Source organism: Electrophorus electricus, chromosome 13 (assembly GCF_041902795.1).
Source record: "Electrophorus electricus isolate QZ-2024a chromosome 13, ASM4190279v1, whole genome shotgun sequence".
Classification (NCBI taxonomy): domain Eukaryota; kingdom Metazoa; phylum Chordata; class Actinopteri; order Gymnotiformes; family Gymnotidae; genus Electrophorus; species Electrophorus electricus.
Genome location: NC_137509.1, coordinates 22,860,198 through 22,879,928, shown reverse-complemented (window position 1 = coordinate 22,879,928; position 19,731 = coordinate 22,860,198). Strand labels below are relative to the sequence as shown.

The window sequence follows — 19,731 nt, the reverse complement described above, 5'->3', positions numbered from 1 at the left end:
AAACTTACAGCATCTGCTATTCCCAGGTGCTAACAGATAGTTTTTTTTATTAATCACTGCACTTCACATTTGAGCATGTCAGCTTGAAAGTAAATTAAAGTGATGCAAGAAAAGCTTACAGCACCTGGTATTCCTAGGTAGAGTCCCACCTCAGTACTATCCAGGCCCAAACTTGCTTAGCTTCCAAGGTCAGATGAGATTGGGCGTTCTCAAGCTGGTGTGGCCGTAAGCCTTAAACACTTACTCAAATTGCCTAATCATAGCAAATATGATCAAAGACCAATCTGACAATTTTTTTTATTAATCCCTGCACTTGACATTCTAGAATGTTATCTTGAATGTAAATTAAATGATGCAATAAAAGCTTACAACATCTGGTATACGGAGGCACTAACAGACAGTTTTTTGATGAATCACTGCACTTCACATTCAGGCATGTGAGTTGGAGAGTAAATGAAAGTGATGCAAAAAAAAGTACAGCATCTGCTATTCCCAGGTGCTAACAGATAGTTTGAGTTAATTATTCACTGCACTTCAAATTTGAACATGATAGCTTGAACATAAATTAAAGGGATGCAATACAATCTTACAGCACCTGCTATTCCCTGGTACTAAAATATTTCTATTTAATCTGTACACTTCACATACAAGCTTGTCAGTTGCAGATTAAAGTAAAGTGATGCAACAAAAACTTACAGCATCTGCTATTCCCAGGTGCTAACAGATAGTTTTTTTAATTAATCACTGCATTTCACATCCTAGCATGTCATCTTGACAGTAAATTAAAGTGATTCAAGAGAAGCTTACAGCATCTCGTAGTCCAAGGTGCTAACAGATAGTTTTTGATGAATCACTGCACTTCACATTCAGGCATGTGAGTTGGAGAGTAAATGAAAGTGATGCAAAAAAAACTTACAGCATCGGCTATTCCCAGGTGCTAACAGATAGTTTTTTTTATTAATCACTGCACTTCACATTTGAGCATGTCAGCTTGAAAGTAAATTAAAGTGATGCAAGAAAAGCTTACAGCACCTGGTATTCCTAGGTAGGGTCCCACCTCAGTACTATCCAGGCCCAAACTTGCTTAGCTTCCAAGGTCAGATGAGATTGAGCGTTCTCAAGCTGGTGTGGCCATAAGCCTTAAACACTTACTCAAATTTCCTAATCATAGCAAATATGATCAAAGACCAATCTGACAATTTTTTTTATTAATCCCTGCACTTGACATTCTAGAATGTTATCTTGAATGTAAATTAAATGATGCAATAAAAGCTTACAACATCTGGTATACGGAGGCACTAACAGACAGTTTTTTGATGAATCACTGCACTTCACATTCAGGCATGTGAGTTGGAGAGTAAATGAAAGTGATGCAAAAAAAACGTACAGCATCTGCTATTCCCAGGTGCTAACAGATAGTTTGAGTTAATTATTCACTGCACTTCAAATTTGAACATGATAGCTTGAACATAAATTAAAGGGATGCAATACAATCTTACAGCACCTGCTATTCCCTGGTACTAAAATATTTCTATTTAATCTGTACACTTCACATACAAGCTTGTCAGTTGCAGATTAAAGTAAAGTGATGCAACAAAAACTTACAGCATCTGCTATTCCCAGGTGCTAACAGATAGTTTTTTTAATTAATCACTGCATTTCACATCCTAGCATGTCATCTTGACAGTAAATTAAAGTGATTCAAGAGAAGCTTACAGCATCTCGTAGTCCAAGGTGCTAACAGATAGTTTTTGATGAATCACTGCACTTCACATTCAGGCATGTGAGTTGGAGAGTAAATGAAAGTGATGCCAAAAAAACTTACAGCATCTGCTATTCCCAGGTGCTAACAGATAGTTTTTTTTATTAATCACTGCACTTCACATTTGAGCATGTCAGCTTGAAAGTAAATTAAAGTGATGCAAGAAAAGCTTACAGCACCTGGTATTCCTAGGTAGGGTCCCACCTCAGTACTATCCAGGCCCAAACTTGCTTAGCTTCCAAGGTCAGATGAGATTGAGCGTTCTCAAGCTGGTGTGGCCATAAGCCTTAAACACTTACTCAAATTTCCTAATCATAGCAAATATGATCAAAGACCAATCTGACAATTTTTTTTATTAATCCCTGCACTTGACATTCTAGAATGTTATCTTGAATGTAAATTAAATGATGCAATAAAAGCTTACAACATCTGGTATACGGAGGCACTAACAGACAGTTTTTTGATGAATCACTGCACTTCACATTCAGGCATGTGAGTTGGAGAGTAAATGAAAGTGATGCAAAAAAAAGTACAGCATCTGCTATTCCCAGGTGCTAACAGATAGTTTGAGTTAATTATTCACTGCACTTCAAATTTGAACATGATAGCTTGAACATAAATTAAAGGGATGCAATACAATCTTACAGCACCTGCTATTCCCTGGTACTAAAATATTTCTATTTAATCTGTACACTTCACATACAAGCTTGTCAGTTGCAGATTAAAGTAAAGTGATGCAACAAAAACTTACAGCATCTGCTATTCCCAGGTGCTAACAGATAGTTTTTTTAATTAATCACTGCATTTCACATCCTAGCATGTCATCTTGACAGTAAATTAAAGTGATTCAAGAGAAGCTTACAGCATCTCGTAGTCCAAGGTGCTAACAGATAGTTTTTGATGAATCACTGCACTTCACATTCAGGCATGTGAGTTGGAGAGTAAATGAAAGTGATGCAAAAAAAACTTACAGCATCGGCTATTCCCAGGTGCTAACAGATAGTTTTTTTATTAATCACTGCACTTCACATTTGAGCATGTCAGCTTGAAAGTAAATTAAAGTGATGCAAGAAAAACTTACAGCACCTGGTATTCCTAGGTAGGGTCCCACCTCAGTATTATCCAGGCCCAAACTTGCTTAGCTTCCAAGGTCAGATGAGATTGGGCGTTCTCAAGCTGGTGTGGCCGTAAGCCTTAAACACTTACTCAAATTGCCTAATCATAGCAAATATGATCAAAGACCAATCTGACAATTTTTTTTATTAATCCCTGCACTTGACATTCTAGAATGTTATCTTGAATGTAAATTAAATGATGCAATAAAAGCTTACAACATCTGGTATACGGAGGCACTAACAGACAGTTTTTTGATGAATCACTGCACTTCACATTCAGGCATGTGAGTTGGAGAGTAAATGAAAGTGATGCAAAAAAAAGTAAAGCATCTGCTATTCCCAGGTGCTAACAGATAGTTTGAGTTAATTATTCACTGCACTTCAAATTTGAACATGATAGCTTGAACATAAATTAAAGGGATGCAATACAATCTTACAGCACCTGCTATTCCCTGGTACTAAAATATTTCTATTTAATCTGTACACTTCACATACAAGCTTGTCAGTTGCAGATTAAAGTAAAGTGATGCAACAAAAACTTACAGCATCTGCTATTCCCAGGTGCTAACAGATAGTTTTTTTAATTAATCACTGCATTTCACATCCTAGCATGTCATCTTGACAGTAAATTAAAGTGATTCAAGAGAAGCTTACAGCATCTCGTAGTCCAAGGTGCTAACAGATAGTTTTTGATGAATCAAAGCACTTCACATTCAGGCATGTGAGTTGGAGAGTAAATGAAAGTGATGTAAAAAAAACTTACAGCATCGGCTATTCCCAGGTGCTAACAGATAGTTTTTTTTATTAATCACTGCACTTCACATTTGAGCATGTCAGCTTGAAAGTAAATTAAAGTGATGCAAGAAAAGCTTACAGCACCTGGTATTCCTAGGTAGAGTCCCACCTCAGTACTATCCAGGCCCAAACTTGCTTAGCTTCCAAGGTCAGATGAGATTGGGCGTTCTCAAGCTGGTGTGGCCGTAAGCCTTAAACACTTACTCAAATTGCCTAATCATAGCAAATATGATCAAAGACCAATCTGACAATTTTTTTTATTAATCCCTGCACTTGACATTCTAGAATGTTATCTTGAATGTAAATTAAATGATGCAATAAAAGCTTACAACATCTGGTATACGGAGGCACTAACAGACAGTTTTTTGATGAATCACTGCACTTCACATTCAGGCATGTGAGTTGGAGAGTAAATGAAAGTGATGCAAAAAAAAGTACAGCATCTGCTATTCCCAGGTGCTAACAGATAGTTTGAGTTAATTATTCACTGCACTTCAAATTTGAACATGATAGCTTGAACATAAATTAAAGGGATGCAATACAATCTTACAGCACCTGCTATTCCCTGGTACTAAAATATTTCTATTTAATCTGTACACTTCACATACAAGCTTGTCAGTTGCAGATTAAAGTAAAGTGATGCAACAAAAACTTACAGCATCTGCTATTCCCAGGTGCTAACAGATAGTTTTTTTAATTAATCACTGCATTTCACATCCTAGCATGTCATCTTGACAGTAAATTAAAGTGATTCAAGAGAAGCTTACAGCATCTCGTAGTCCAAGGTGCTAACAGATAGTTTTTGATGAATCACTGCACTTCACATTCAGGCATGTGAGTTGGAGAGTAAATGAAAGTGATGCAAAAAAAACTTACAGCATCGGCTATTCCCAGGTGCTAACAGATAGTTTTTTTTATTAATCACTGCACTTCACATTTGAGCATGTCAGCTTGAAAGTAAATTAAAGTGATGCAAGAAAAGCTTACAGCACCTGGTATTCCTAGGTAGGGTCCCACCTCAGTACTATCCAGGCCCAAACTTGCTTAGCTTCCAAGGTCAGATGAGATTGAGCGTTCTCAAGCTGGTGTGGCCATAAGCCTTAAACACTTACTCAAATTTCCTAATCATAGCAAATATGATCAAAGACCAATCTGACAATTTTTTTTATTAATCCCTGCACTTGAAATTCTAGAATGTTATCTTGAATGTAAATTAAATGATGCAATAAAAGCTTACAACATCTGGTATACGGAGGCACTAACAGACAGTTTTTTGATGAATCACTGCACTTCACATTCAGGCATGTGAGTTGGAGAGTAAATGAAAGTGATGCAAAAAAAACGTACAGCATCTGCTATTCCCAGGTGCTAACAGATAGTTTGAGTTAATTATTCACTGCACTTCAAATTTGAACATGATAGCTTGAACATAAATTAAAGGGATGCAATACAATCTTACAGCACCTGCTATTCCCTGGTACTAAAATATTTCTATTTAATCTGTACACTTCACATACAAGCTTGTCAGTTGCAGATTAAAGTAAAGTGATGCAACAAAAACTTACAGCATCTGCTATTCCCAGGTGCTAACAGATAGTTTTTTTAATTAATCACTGCATTTCACATCCTAGCATGTCATCTTGACAGTAAATTAAAGTGATTCAAGAGAAGCTTACAGCATCTCGTAGTCCAAGGTGCTAACAGATAGTTTTTGATGAATCACTGCACTTCACATTCAGGCATGTGAGTTGGAGAGTAAATGAAAGTGATGCCAAAAAAACTTACAGCATCTGCTATTCCCAGGTGCTAACAGATAGTTTTTTTTATTAATCACTGCACTTCACATTTGAGCATGTCAGCTTGAAAGTAAATTAAAGTGATGCAAGAAAAGCTTACAGCACCTGGTATTCCTAGGTAGGGTCCCACCTCAGTACTATCCAGGCCCAAACTTGCTTAGCTTCCAAGGTCAGATGAGATTGAGCGTTCTCAAGCTGGTGTGGCCATAAGCCTTAAACACTTACTCAAATTTCCTAATCATAGCAAATATGATCAAAGACCAATCTGACAATTTTTTTTATTAATCCCTGCACTTGACATTCTAGAATGTTATCTTGAATGTAAATTAAATGATGCAATAAAAGCTTACAACATCTGGTATACGGAGGCACTAACAGACAGTTTTTTGATGAATCACTGCACTTCACATTCAGGCATGTGAGTTGGAGAGTAAATGAAAGTGATGCAAAAAAAAGTACAGCATCTGCTATTCCCAGGTGCTAACAGATAGTTTGAGTTAATTATTCACTGCACTTCAAATTTGAACATGATAGCTTGAACATAAATTAAAGGGATGCAATACAATCTTACAGCACCTGCTATTCCCTGGTACTAAAATATTTCTATTTAATCTGTACACTTCACATACAAGCTTGTCAGTTGCAGATTAAAGTAAAGTGATGCAACAAAAACTTACAGCATCTGCTATTCCCAGGTGCTAACAGATAGTTTTTTTAATTAATCACTGCATTTCACATCCTAGCATGTCATCTTGACAGTAAATTAAAGTGATTCAAGAGAAGCTTACAGCATCTCGTAGTCCAAGGTGCTAACAGATAGTTTTTGATGAATCAAAGCACTTCACATTCAGGCATGTGAGTTGGAGAGTAAATGAAAGTGATGTAAAAAAAACTTACAGCATCGGCTATTCCCAGGTGCTAACAGATAGTTTTTTTTATTAATCACTGCACTTCACATTTGAGCATGTCAGCTTGAAAGTAAATTAAAGTGATGCAAGAAAAGCTTACAGCACCTGGTATTCCTAGGTAGAGTCCCACCTCAGTACTATCCAGGCCCAAACTTGCTTAGCTTCCAAGGTCAGATGAGATTGGGCGTTCTCAAGCTGGTGTGGCCGTAAGCCTTAAACACTTACTCAAATTGCCTAATCATAGCAAATATGATCAAAGACCAATCTGACAATTTTTTTTATTAATCCCTGCACTTGACATTCTAGAATGTTATCTTGAATGTAAATTAAATGATGCAATAAAAGCTTACAACATCTGGTATACGGAGGCACTAACAGACAGTTTTTTGATGAATCACTGCACTTCACATTCAGGCATGTGAGTTGGAGAGTAAATGAAAGTGATGCAAAAAAAAGTACAGCATCTGCTATTCCCAGGTGCTAACAGATAGTTTGAGTTAATTATTCACTGCACTTCAAATTTGAACATGATAGCTTGAACATAAATTAAAGGGATGCAATACAATCTTACAGCACCTGCTATTCCCTGGTACTAAAATATTTCTATTTAATCTGTACACTTCACATACAAGCTTGTCAGTTGCAGATTAAAGTAAAGTGATGCAACAAAAACTTACAGCATCTGCTATTCCCAGGTGCTAACAGATAGTTTTTTTAATTAATCACTGCATTTCACATCCTAGCATGTCATCTTGACAGTAAATTAAAGTGATTCAAGAGAAGCTTACAGCATCTCGTAGTCCAAGGTGCTAACAGATAGTTTTTGATGAATCACTGCACTTCACATTCAGGCATGTGAGTTGGAGAGTAAATGAAAGTGATGCAAAAAAAACTTACAGCATCGGCTATTCCCAGGTGCTAACAGATAGTTTTTTTTATTAATCACTGCACTTCACATTTGAGCATGTCAGCTTGAAAGTAAATTAAAGTGATGCAAGAAAAGCTTACAGCACCTGGTATTCCTAGGTAGGGTCCCACCTCAGTACTATCCAGGCCCAAACTTGCTTAGCTTCCAAGGTCAGATGAGATTGAGCGTTCTCAAGCTGGTGTGGCCATAAGCCTTAAACACTTACTCAAATTTCCTAATCATAGCAAATATGATCAAAGACCAATCTGACAATTTTTTTTATTAATCCCTGCACTTGACATTCTAGAATGTTATCTTGAATGTAAATTAAATGATGCAATAAAAGCTTACAACATCTGGTATACGGAGGCACTAACAGACAGTTTTTTGATGAATCACTGCACTTCACATTCAGGCATGTGAGTTGGAGAGTAAATGAAAGTGATGCAAAAAAAACGTACAGCATCTGCTATTCCCAGGTGCTAACAGATAGTTTGAGTTAATTATTCACTGCACTTCAAATTTGAACATGATAGCTTGAACATAAATTAAAGGGATGCAATACAATCTTACAGCACCTGCTATTCCCTGGTACTAAAATATTTCTATTTAATCTGTACACTTCACATACAAGCTTGTCAGTTGCAGATTAAAGTAAAGTGATGCAACAAAAACTTACAGCATCTGCTATTCCCAGGTGCTAACAGATAGTTTTTTTAATTAATCACTGCATTTCACATCCTAGCATGTCATCTTGACAGTAAATTAAAGTGATTCAAGAGAAGCTTACAGCATCTCGTAGTCCAAGGTGCTAACAGATAGTTTTTGATGAATCACTGCACTTCACATTCAGGCATGTGAGTTGGAGAGTAAATGAAAGTGATGCCAAAAAAACTTACAGCATCTGCTATTCCCAGGTGCTAACAGATAGTTTTTTTTATTAATCACTGCACTTCACATTTGAGCATGTCAGCTTGAAAGTAAATTAAAGTGATGCAAGAAAAGCTTACAGCACCTGGTATTCCTAGGTAGGGTCCCACCTCAGTACGATCCAGGCCCAAACTTGCTTAGCTTCCAAGGTCAGATGAGATTGAGCGTTCTCAAGCTGGTGTGGCCATAAGCCTTAAACACTTACTCAAATTTCCTAATCATAGCAAATATGATCAAAGACCAATCTGACAATTTTTTTTATTAATCCCTGCACTTGACATTCTAGAATGTTATCTTGAATGTAAATTAAATGATGCAATAAAAGCTTACAACATCTGGTATACGGAGGCACTAACAGACAGTTTTTTGATGAATCACTGCACTTCACATTCAGGCATGTGAGTTGGAGAGTAAATGAAAGTGATGCAAAAAAAAGTACAGCATCTGCTATTCCCAGGTGCTAACAGATAGTTTGAGTTAATTATTCACTGCACTTCAAATTTGAACATGATAGCTTGAACATAAATTAAAGGGATGCAATACAATCTTACAGCACCTGCTATTCCCTGGTACTAAAATATTTCTATTTAATCTGTACACTTCACATACAAGCTTGTCAGTTGCAGATTAAAGTAAAGTGATGCAACAAAAACTTACAGCATCTGCTATTCCCAGGTGCTAACAGATAGTTTTTTTAATTAATCACTGCATTTCACATCCTAGCATGTCATCTTGACAGTAAATTAAAGTGATTCAAGAGAAGCTTACAGCATCTCGTAGTCCAAGGTGCTAACAGATAGTTTTTGATGAATCACTGCACTTCACATTCAGGCATGTGAGTTGGAGAGTAAATGAAAGTGATGCAAAAAAAACTTACAGCATCGGCTATTCCCAGGTGCTAACAGATAGTTTTTTTTATTAATCACTGCACTTCACATTTGAGCATGTCAGCTTGAAAGTAAATTAAAGTGATGCAAGAAAAGCTTACAGCACCTGGTATTCCTAGGTAGAGTCCCACCTCAGTACTATCCAGGCCCAAACTTGCTTAGCTTCCAAGGTCAGATGATATTGGGCGTTCTCAAGCTGGTGTGGCCGTAAGCCTTAAGCACTTACTCAAATTGCCTAATCATAGCAAATATGATCAAAGACCAATCTGACAATTTTTTTTATTAATCCCTGCACTTGACATTCTAGAATGTTATCTTGAATGTAAATTAAATGATGCAATAAAAGCTTACAACATCTGGTATACGGAGGCACTAACAGACAGTTTTTTGATGAATCACTGCACTTCACATTCAGGCATGTGAGTTGGAGAGTAAATGAAAGTGATGCAAAAAAAACGTACAGCATCTGCTATTCCCAGGTGCTAACAGATAGTTTGAGTTAATTATTCACTGCACTTCAAATTTGAACATGATAGCTTGAACATAAATTAAAGGGATGCAATACAATCTTACAGCACCTGCTATTCCCTGGTACTAAAATATTTCTATTTAATCTGTACACTTCACATACAAGCTTGTCAGTTGCAGATTAAAGTAAAGTGATGCAACAAAAACTTACAGCATCTGCTATTCCCAGGTGCTAACAGATAGTTTTTTTAATTAATCACTGCATTTCACATCCTAGCATGTCATCTTGACAGTAAATTAAAGTGATTCAAGAGAAGCTTACAGCATCTCGTAGTCCAAGGTGCTAACAGATAGTTTTTGATGAATCACTGCACTTCACATTCAGGCATGTGAGTTGGAGAGTAAATGAAAGTGATGCAAAAAAAACTTACAGCATCTGCTATTCCCAGGTGCTAACAGATAGTTTTTTTTATTAATCACTGCACTTCACATTTGAGCATGTCAGCTTGAAAGTAAATTAAAGTGATGTAAGAAAAGCTTACAGCACCTGGTATTCCTAGGTAGAGTCCCACCTCAGTACTATCCAGGCCCAAACTTGCTTAGCTTCCAAGGTCAGATGATATTGGGCGTTCTCAAGCTGGTGTGGCCGTAAGCCTTAAGCACTTACTCAAATTGCCTAATCATAGCAAATATGATCAAAGACCAATCTGACAATTTTTTTTATTAATCCCTGCACTTGACATTCTAGAATGTTATCTTGAATGTAAATTAAATGATGCAATAAAAGCTTACAACATCTGGTATACGGAGGCACTAACAGACAGTTTTTTGATGAATCACTGCACTTCACATTCAGGCATGTGAGTTGGAGAGTAAATGAAAGTGATGCAAAAAAAACGTACAGCATCTGCTATTCCCATGTGCTAACAGATAGTTTGAGTTAATTATTCACTGCACTTCAAATTTGAACATGATAGCTTGAACATAAATTAAAGGGATGCAATACAATCTTACAGCACCTGCTATTCCCTGGTACTAAAATATTTCTATTTAATCTGTACACTTCACATACAAGCTTGTCAGTTGCAGATTAAAGTAAAGTGATGCAACAAAAACTTACAGCATCTGCTATTCCCAGGTGCTAACAGATAGTTTTTTTAATTAATCACTGCATTTCACATCCTAGCATGTCATCTTGACAGTAAATTAAAGTGATTCAAGAGAAGCTTACAGCATCTCGTAGTCCAAGGTGCTAACAGATAGTTTTTGATGAATCACTGCACTTCACATTCAGGCATGTGAGTTGGAGAGTAAATGAAAGTGATGCAAAAAAAACTTACAGCATCTGCTATTCCCAGGTGCTAACAGATAGTTTTTTTTATTAATCACTGCACTTCACATTTGAGCATGTCAGCTTGAAAGTAAATTAAAGTGATGTAAGAAAAGCTTACAGCACCTGGTATTCCTAGGTAGAGTCCCACCTCAGTACTATCCAGGCCCAAACTTGCTTAGCTTCCAAGGTCAGATGAGATTGGGTGTTCTCAAGCTGGTGTGGCCGTAAGCCTTAAACACTTACTCAAATTGCCTAATCATAGCAAATATGATCAAAGACCAATCTGACAATTTTTTTTATTAATCCCTGCACTTGACATTCTAGAATGTTATCTTGAATGTAAATTAAATGATGCAATAAAAGCTTACAACATCTGGTATACGGAGGCACTAACAGACAGTTTTTTGATGAATCACTGCACTTCACATTCAGGCATGTGAGTTGGAGAGTAAATGAAAGTGATGCAAAAAAAAGTACAGCATCTGCTATTCCCAGGTGCTAACAGATAGTTTGAGTTAATTATTCACTGCACTTCAAATTTGAACATGATAGCTTGAACATAAATTAAAGGGATGCAATACAATCTTACAGCACCTGCTATTCCCTGGTACTAAAATATTTCTATTTAATCTGTACACTTCACATACAAGCTTGTCAGTTGCAGATTAAAGTAAAGTGATGCAACAAAAACTTACAGCATCTGCTATTCCCAGGTGCTAACAGATAGTTTTTTTAATTAATCACTGCATTTCACATCCTAGCATGTCATCTTGACAGTAAATTAAAGTGATTCAAGAGAAGCTTACAGCATCTCGTAGTCCAAGGTGCTAACAGATAGTTTTTGATGAATCACTGCACTTCACATTCAGGCATGTGAGTTGGAGAGTAAATGAAAGTGATGCAAAAAAAACTTACAGCATCGGCTATTCCCAGGTGCTAACAGATAGTTTTTTTTATTAATCACTGCACTTCACATTTGAGCATGTCAGCTTGAAAGTAAATTAAAGTGATGCAAGAAAAGCTTACAGCACCTGGTATTCCTAGGTAGGGTCCCACCTCAGTACTATCCAGGCCCAAACTTGCTTAGCTTCCAAGGTCAGATGAGATTGAACGTTCTCAAGCTGGTGTGGCCATAAGCCTTAAACACTTACTCAAATTTCCTAATCATAGCAAATATGATCAAAGACCAATCTGACAATTTTTTTTATTAATCCCTGCACTTGACATTCTAGAATGTTATCTTGAATGTAAATTAAATGATGCAATAAAAGCTTACAACATCTGGTATACGGAGGCACTAACAGACAGTTTTTTGATGAATCACTGCACTTCACATTCAGGCATGTGAGTTGGAGAGTAAATGAAAGTGATGCAAAAAAAACGTACAGCATCTGCTATTCCCAGGTGCTAACAGATAGTTTGAGTTAATTATTCACTGCACTTCAAATTTGAACATGATAGCTTGAACATAAATTAAAGGGATGCAATACAATCTTACAGCACCTGCTATTCCCTGGTACTAAAATATTTCTATTTAATCTGTACACTTCACATACAAGCTTGTCAGTTGCAGATTAAAGTAAAGTGATGCAACAAAAACTTACAGCATCTGCTATTCCCAGGTGCTAACAGATAGTTTTTTTAATTAATCACTGCATTTCACATCCTAGCATGTCATCTTGACAGTAAATTAAAGTGATTCAAGAGAAGCTTACAGCATCTCGTAGTCCAAGGTGCTAACAGATAGTTTTTGATGAATCACTGCACTTCACATTCAGGCATGTGAGTTGGAGAGTAAATGAAAGTGATGCAAAAAAAACTTACAGCATCTGCTATTCCCAGGTGCTAACAGATAGTTTTTTTTATTAATCACTGCACTTCACATTTGAGCATGTCAGCTTGAAAGTAAATTAAAGTGATGTAAGAAAAGCTTACAGCACCTGGTATTCCTAGGTAGAGTCCCACCTCAGTACTATCCAGGCCCAAACTTGCTTAGCTTCCAAGGTCAGATGAGATTGGGTGTTCTCAAGCTGGTGTGGCCGTAAGCCTTAAACACTTACTCAAATTGCCTAATCATAGCAAATATGATCAAAGACCAATCTGACAATTTTTTTTATTAATCCCTGCACTTGACATTCTAGAATGTTATCTTGAATGTAAATTAAATGATGCAATAAAAGCTTACAACATCTGGTATACGGAGGCACTAACAGACAGTTTTTTGATGAATCACTGCACTTCACATTCAGGCATGTGAGTTGGAGAGTAAATGAAAGTGATGCAAAAAAAAGTACAGCATCTGCTATTCCCAGGTGCTAACAGATAGTTTGAGTTAATTATTCACTGCACTTCAAATTTGAACATGATAGCTTGAACATAAATTAAAGGGATGCAATACAATCTTACAGCACCTGCTATTCCCTGGTACTAAAATATTTCTATTTAATCTGTACACTTCACATACAAGCTTGTCAGTTGCAGATTAAAGTAAAGTGATGCAACAAAAACTTACAGCATCTGCTATTCCCAGGTGCTAACAGATAGTTTTTTTAATTAATCACTGCATTTCACATCCTAGCATGTCATCTTGACAGTAAATTAAAGTGATTCAAGAGAAGCTTACAGCATCTCGTAGTCCAAGGTGCTAACAGATAGTTTTTGATGAATCACTGCACTTCACATTCAGGCATGTGAGTTGGACAGTAAATGAAAGTGATGTAAAAAAAACTTACAGCATCGGCTATTCCCAGGTGCTAACAGATAGTTTTTTTTATTAATCACTGCACTTCACATTTGAGCATGTCAGCTTGAAAGTAAATTAAAGTGATGCAAGAAAAGCTTACAGCACCTGGTATTCCTAGGTAGAGTCCCACCTCAGTACTATCCAGGCCCAAACTTGCTTAGCTTCCAAGGTCAGATGAGATTGGGCGTTCTCAAGCTGGTGTGGCCGTAAGCCTTAAACACTTACTCAAATTGCCTAATCATAGCAAATATGATCAAAGACCAATCTGACAATTTTTTTTATTAATCCCTGCACTTGACATTCTAGAATGTTATCTTGAATGTAAATTAAATGATGCAATAAAAGCTTACAACATCTGGTATACGGAGGCACTAACAGACAGTTTTTTGATGAATCACTGCACTTCACATTCAGGCATGTGAGTTGGAGAGTAAATGAAAGTGATGCAAAAAAAAGTACAGCATCTGCTATTCCCAGGTGCTAACAGATAGTTTGAGTTAATTATTCACTGCACTTCAAATTTGAACATGATAGCTTGAACATAAATTAAAGGGATGCAATACAATCTTACAGCACCTGCTATTCCCTGGTACTAAAATATTTCTATTTAATCTGTACACTTCACATACAAGCTTGTCAGTTGCAGATTAAAGTAAAGTGATGCAACAAAAACTTACAGCATCTGCTATTCCCAGGTGCTAACAGATAGTTTTTTTAATTAATCACTGCATTTCACATCCTAGCATGTCATCTTGACAGTAAATTAAAGTGATTCAAGAGAAGCTTACAGCATCTCGTAGTCCAAGGTGCTAACAGATAGTTTTTGATGAATCACTGCACTTCACATTCAGGCATGTGAGTTGGAGAGTAAATGAAAGTGATGCAAAAAATACTTACAGCATCGGCTATTCCCAGGTGCTAACAGATAGTTTTTTTATTAATCACTGCACTTCACATTTGAGCATGTCAGCTTGAAAGTAAATTAAAGTGATGCAAGAAAAGCTTACAGCACCTGGTATTCCTAGGTAGAGTCCCACCTCAGTACTATCCAGGCCCAAACTTGCTTAGCTTCCAAGGTCAGATGATATTGGGCGTTCTCAAGCTGGTGTGGCCGTAAGCCTTAAGCACTTACTCAAATTGCCTAATCATAGCAAATATGATCAAAGACCAATCTGACAATTTTTTTTATTAATCCCTGCACTTGACATTCTAGAATGTTATCTTGAATGTAAATTAAATGATGCAATAAAAGCTTACAACATCTGGTATACGGAGGCACTAACAGACAGTTTTTTGATGAATCACTGCACTTCACATTCAGGCATGTGAGTTGGAGAGTAAATGAAAGTGATGCAAAAAAAAGTACAGCATCTGCTATTCCCAGGTGCTAACAGATAGTTTGAGTTAATTATTCACTGCACTTCAAATTTGAACATGATAGCTTGAACATAAATTAAAGGGATGCAATACAATCTTACAGCACCTGCTATTCCCTGGTACTAAAATATTTCTATTTAATCTGTACACTTCACATACAAGCTTGTCAGTTGCAGATTAAAGTAAAGTGATGCAACAAAAACTTACAGCATCTGCTATTCCCAGGTGCTAACAGATAGTTTTTTTAATTAATCACTGCATTTCACATCCTAGCATGTCATCTTGACAGTAAATTAAAGTGATTCAAGAGAAGCTTACAGCATCTCGTAGTCCAAGGTGCTAACAGATAGTTTTTGATGAATCACTGCACTTCACATTCAGGCATGTGAGTTGGAGAGTAAATGAAAGTGATGTAAAAAAAACTTACAGCATCGGCTATTCCCAGGTGCTAACAGATAGTTTTTTTTATTAATCACTGCACTTCACATTTGAGCATGTCAGCTTGAAAGTAAATTAAAGTGATGCAAGAAAAGCTTACAGCACCTGGTATTCCTAGGTAGGGTCCCACCTCAGTACTATCCAGGCCCAAACTTGCTTAGCTTCCAAGGTCAGATGAGATTGGGCGTTCTCAAGCTGGTGTGGCCGTAAGCCTTAAACACTTACTCAAATTGCCTAATCATAGCAAATATGATCAAAGACCAATCTGACAATTTTTTTTATTAATCCCTGCACTTGACATTCTAGAATGTTATCTTGAATGTAAATTAAATGATGCAATAAAAGCTTACAACATCTGGTATACGGAGGCACTAACAGACAGTTTTTTGATGAATCACTGCACTTCACATTCAGGCATGTGAGTTGGAGAGTAAATGAAAGTGATGCAAAAAAAAGTACAGCATCTGCTATTCCCAGGTGCTAACAGATAGTTTGAGTTAATTATTCACTGCACTTCAAATTTGAACATGATAGCTTGAACATAAATTAAAGGGATGCAATACAATCTTACAGCACCTGCTATTCCCTGGTACTAAAATATTTCTATTTAATCTGTACACTTCACATACAAGCTTGTCAGTTGCAGATTAAAGTAAAGTGATGCAACAAAAACTTACAGCATCTGCTATTCCCAGGTGCTAACAGATAGTTTTTTTAATTAATCACTGCATTTCACATCCTAGCATGTCATCTTGACAGTAAATTAAAGTGATTCAAGAGAAGCTTACAGCATCTCGTAGTCCAAGGTGCTAACAGATAGTTTTTGATGAATCAAAGCACTTCACATTCAGGCATGTGAGTTGGAGAGTAAATGAAAGTGATGCAAAAAAAACTTACAGCATCGGCTATTCCCAGGTGCTAACAGATAGTTTTTTTTATTAATCACTGCACTTCACATTTGAGCATGTCAGCTTGAAAGTAAATTAAAGTGATGCAAGAAAAGCTTACAGCACCTGGTATTCCTAGGTAGGGTCCCACCTCAGTACTATCCAGGCCCAAACTTGCTTAGCTTCCAAGGTCAGATGAGATTGGGCGTTCTCAAGCTGGTGTGGCCGTAAGCCTTAAACACTTACTCAAATTGCCTAATCATAGCAAATATGATCAAAGACCAATCTGACAATTTTTTTTATTAATCCCTGCACTTGACATTCTAGAATGTTATCTTGAATGTAAATTAAATGATGCAATAAAAGCTTACAACATCTGGTATACGGAGGCACTAACAGACAGTTTTTTGATGAATCACTGCACTTCACATTCAGGCATGTGAGTTGGAGAGTAAATGAAAGTGATGCAAAAAAAAGTACAGCATCTGCTATTCCCAGGTGCTAACAGATAGTTTGAGTTAATTATTCACTGCACTTCAAATTTGAACATGATAGCTTGAACATAAATTAAAGGGATGCAATACAATCTTACAGCACCTGCTATTCCCTGGTACTAAAATATTTCTATTTAATCTGTACACTTCACATACAAGCTTGTCAGTTGCAGATTAAAGTAAAGTGATGCAACAAAAACTTACAGCATCTGCTATTCCCAGGTGCTAACAGATAGTTTTTTTAATTAATCACTGCATTTCACATCCTAGCATGTCATCTTGACAGTAAATTAAAGTGATTCAAGAGAAGCTTACAGCATCTCGTAGTCCAAGGTGCTAACAGATAGTTTTTGATGAATCACTGCACTTCACATTCAGGCATGTGAGTTGGAGAGTAAATGAAAGTGATGTAAAAAAAACTTACAGCATCGGCTATTCCCAGGTGCTAACAGATAGTTTTTTTTATTAATCACTGCACTTCACATTTGAGCATGTCAGCTTGAAAGTAAATTAAAGTGATGCAAGAAAAGCTTACAGCACCTGGTATTCCTAGGTAGGGTCCCACCTCAGTACTATCCAGGCCCAAACTTGCTTAGCTTCCAAGGTCAGATGAGATTGGGCGTTCTCAAGCTGGTGTGGCCGTAAGCCTTAAACACTTACTCAAATTGCCTAATCATAGCAAATATGATCAAAGACCAATCTGACAATTTTTTTTATTAATCCCTGCACTTGACATTCTAGAATGTTATCTTGAATGTAAATTAAATGATGCAATAAAAGCTTACAACATCTGGTATACGGAGGCACTAACAGACAGTTTTTTGATGAATCACTGCACTTCACATTCAGGCATGTGAGTTGGAGAGTAAATGAAAGTGATGCAAAAAAAAGTACAGCATCTGCTATTCCCAGGTGCTAACAGATAGTTTGAGTTAATTATTCACTGCACTTCAAATTTGAACATGATAGCTTGAACATAAATTAAAGGGATGCAATACAATCTTACAGCACCTGCTATTCCCTGGTACTAAAATATTTCTATTTAATCTGTACACTTCACATACAAGCTTGTCAGTTGCAGATTAAAGTAAAGTGATGCAACAAAAACTTACAGCATCTGCTATTCCCAGGTGCTAACAGATAGTTTTTTTAATTAATCACTGCATTTCACATCCTAGCATGTCATCTTGACAGTAAATTAAAGTGATTCAAGAGAAGCTTACAGCATCTCGTAGTCCAAGGTGCTAACAGATAGTTTTTGATGAATCAAAGCACTTCACATTCAGGCATGTGAGTTGGAGAGTAAATGAAAGTGATGCAAAAAAAACTTACAGCATCGGCTATTCCCAGGTGCTAACAGATAGTTTTTTTTATTAATCACTGCACTTCACATTTGAGCATGTCAGCTTGAAAGTAAATTAAAGTGATGCAAGAAAAGCTTACAGCACCTGGTATTCCTAGGTAGGGTCCCACCTCAGTACTATCCAGGCCCAAACTTGCTTAGCTTCCAAGGTCAGATGAGATTGGGCGTTCTCAAGCTGGTGTGGCCATAAGCCTTAAACACTTACTCAAATTGCCTAATCATAGCAAATATGATCAAAGACCAATCTGACAATTTTTTTTATTAATCCCTGCACTTGACATTCTAGAATGTTATCTTGAATGTAAATTAAATGATGCAATAAAAGCTTACAACATCTGGTATACGGAGGCACTAACAGACAGTTTTTTGATGAATCACTGCACTTCACATTCAGGCATGTGAGTTGGAGAGTAAATGAAAGTGATGCAAAAAAAAGTACAGCATCTGCTATTCCCAGGTGCTAACAGATAGTTTGAGTTAATTATTCACTGCACTTCAAATTTGAACATGATAGCTTGAACATAAATTAAAGGGATGCAATACAATCTTACAGCACCTGCTATTCCCTGGTACTAAAATATTTCTATTTAATCTGTACACTTCACATACAAGCTTGTCAGTTGCAGATTAAAGTAAAGTGATGCAACAAAAACTTACAGCATCTGCTATTCCCAGGTGCTAACAGATAGTTTTTTTAATTAATCACTGCATTTCACATCCTAGCATGTCATCTTGACAGTAAATTAAAGTGATTCAAGAGAAGCTTACAGCATCTCGTAGTCCAAGGTGCTAACAGATAGTTTTTGATGAATCAAAGCACTTCACATTCAGGCATGTGAGTTGGAGAGTAAATGAAAGTGATGCAAAAAAAACTTACAGCATCGGCTATTCCCAGGTGCTAACAGATAGTTTTTTTTATTAATCACTGCACTTCACATTTGAGCATGTCAGCTTGAAAGTAAATTAAAGTGATGCAAGAAAAGCTTACAGCACCTGGTATTCCTAGGTAGAGTCCCACCTCAGTACTATCCAGGCCCAAACTTGCTTAGCTTCCAAGGTCAGATGATATTGGGCGTTCTCAAGCTGGTGTGGCCGTAAGCCTTAAGCACTTACTCAAATTGCCTAATCATAGCAAATATGATCAAAGACCAATCTGACAATTTTTTTTATTAATCCCTGCACTTGACATTCTAGAATGTTATCTTGAATGTAAATTAAATGATGCAATAAAAGCTTACAACATCTGGTATACGGAGGCACTAACAGACAGTTTTTTGATGAATCACTGCACTTCACATTCAGGCATGTGAGTTGGAGAGTAAATGAAAGTGATGCAAAAAAAAGTACAGCATCTGCTATTCCCAGGTGCTAACAGATAGTTTGAGTTAATTATTCACTGCACTTCAAATTTGAACATGATAGCTTGAACATAAATTAAAGGGATGCAATACAATCTTACAGCACCTGCTATTCCCTGGTACTAAAATATTTCTATTTAATCTGTACACTTCACATACAAGCTTGTCAG

General features: G+C 36.8%; 9 non-coding genes and 13 pseudogenes across 9 annotated transcripts; all 22 read right to left on the bottom strand.

The window, feature by feature from the left end:
• Positions 1–112: 112 nt before the first annotated feature.
• LOC145646527 (5S ribosomal RNA) lies at positions 113–231 on the bottom strand. The gene has a single exon (XR_014116192.1). It is a non-coding gene; the product is annotated as a 5S ribosomal RNA (ribosomal RNA).
• A 789-nt stretch (positions 232–1,020) lies between these two features.
• LOC145648323 (5S ribosomal RNA) lies at positions 1,021–1,139 on the bottom strand (annotated as a pseudogene).
• A 790-nt stretch (positions 1,140–1,929) lies between these two features.
• Positions 1,930–2,048, bottom strand: LOC145648322 (5S ribosomal RNA; annotated as a pseudogene).
• Positions 2,049–2,836: 788 nt separating this feature from the next.
• On the bottom strand, positions 2,837–2,955 carry LOC145649510 (5S ribosomal RNA; annotated as a pseudogene).
• Positions 2,956–3,744: 789 nt separating this feature from the next.
• On the bottom strand, positions 3,745–3,863 carry LOC145646516 (5S ribosomal RNA). The gene has a single exon (XR_014116191.1). It is a non-coding gene; the product is annotated as a 5S ribosomal RNA (ribosomal RNA).
• A 789-nt stretch (positions 3,864–4,652) lies between these two features.
• LOC145648321 (5S ribosomal RNA) lies at positions 4,653–4,771 on the bottom strand (annotated as a pseudogene).
• Positions 4,772–5,561: 790 nt separating this feature from the next.
• Positions 5,562–5,680, bottom strand: LOC145648320 (5S ribosomal RNA; annotated as a pseudogene).
• Positions 5,681–6,469: 789 nt separating this feature from the next.
• Positions 6,470–6,588, bottom strand: LOC145646505 (5S ribosomal RNA). Its single transcript, XR_014116190.1, has one exon. It is a non-coding gene; the product is annotated as a 5S ribosomal RNA (ribosomal RNA).
• Positions 6,589–7,377: 789 nt separating this feature from the next.
• Positions 7,378–7,496, bottom strand: LOC145648318 (5S ribosomal RNA; annotated as a pseudogene).
• A 790-nt stretch (positions 7,497–8,286) lies between these two features.
• Positions 8,287–8,405, bottom strand: LOC145649718 (5S ribosomal RNA; annotated as a pseudogene).
• A 789-nt stretch (positions 8,406–9,194) lies between these two features.
• LOC145649328 (5S ribosomal RNA) lies at positions 9,195–9,313 on the bottom strand (annotated as a pseudogene).
• Positions 9,314–10,103: 790 nt separating this feature from the next.
• Positions 10,104–10,222, bottom strand: LOC145649327 (5S ribosomal RNA; annotated as a pseudogene).
• A 790-nt stretch (positions 10,223–11,012) lies between these two features.
• LOC145646387 (5S ribosomal RNA) lies at positions 11,013–11,131 on the bottom strand. The gene has a single exon (XR_014116177.1). It is a non-coding gene; the product is annotated as a 5S ribosomal RNA (ribosomal RNA).
• Positions 11,132–11,920: 789 nt separating this feature from the next.
• Positions 11,921–12,039, bottom strand: LOC145649739 (5S ribosomal RNA; annotated as a pseudogene).
• Positions 12,040–12,829: 790 nt separating this feature from the next.
• LOC145646257 (5S ribosomal RNA) lies at positions 12,830–12,948 on the bottom strand. The gene has a single exon (XR_014116149.1). It is a non-coding gene; the product is annotated as a 5S ribosomal RNA (ribosomal RNA).
• Positions 12,949–13,737: 789 nt separating this feature from the next.
• Positions 13,738–13,856, bottom strand: LOC145646493 (5S ribosomal RNA). The gene has a single exon (XR_014116188.1). It is a non-coding gene; the product is annotated as a 5S ribosomal RNA (ribosomal RNA).
• A 788-nt stretch (positions 13,857–14,644) lies between these two features.
• Positions 14,645–14,763, bottom strand: LOC145649326 (5S ribosomal RNA; annotated as a pseudogene).
• A 789-nt stretch (positions 14,764–15,552) lies between these two features.
• On the bottom strand, positions 15,553–15,671 carry LOC145650646 (5S ribosomal RNA). The gene has a single exon (XR_014116722.1). It is a non-coding gene; the product is annotated as a 5S ribosomal RNA (ribosomal RNA).
• A 789-nt stretch (positions 15,672–16,460) lies between these two features.
• Positions 16,461–16,579, bottom strand: LOC145650635 (5S ribosomal RNA). Its single transcript, XR_014116721.1, has one exon. It is a non-coding gene; the product is annotated as a 5S ribosomal RNA (ribosomal RNA).
• A 789-nt stretch (positions 16,580–17,368) lies between these two features.
• Positions 17,369–17,487, bottom strand: LOC145650623 (5S ribosomal RNA). Its single transcript, XR_014116720.1, has one exon. It is a non-coding gene; the product is annotated as a 5S ribosomal RNA (ribosomal RNA).
• A 789-nt stretch (positions 17,488–18,276) lies between these two features.
• Positions 18,277–18,395, bottom strand: LOC145647122 (5S ribosomal RNA; annotated as a pseudogene).
• Positions 18,396–19,184: 789 nt separating this feature from the next.
• LOC145649325 (5S ribosomal RNA) lies at positions 19,185–19,303 on the bottom strand (annotated as a pseudogene).
• Between the last annotated feature and the right edge of the window lie 428 nt (positions 19,304–19,731).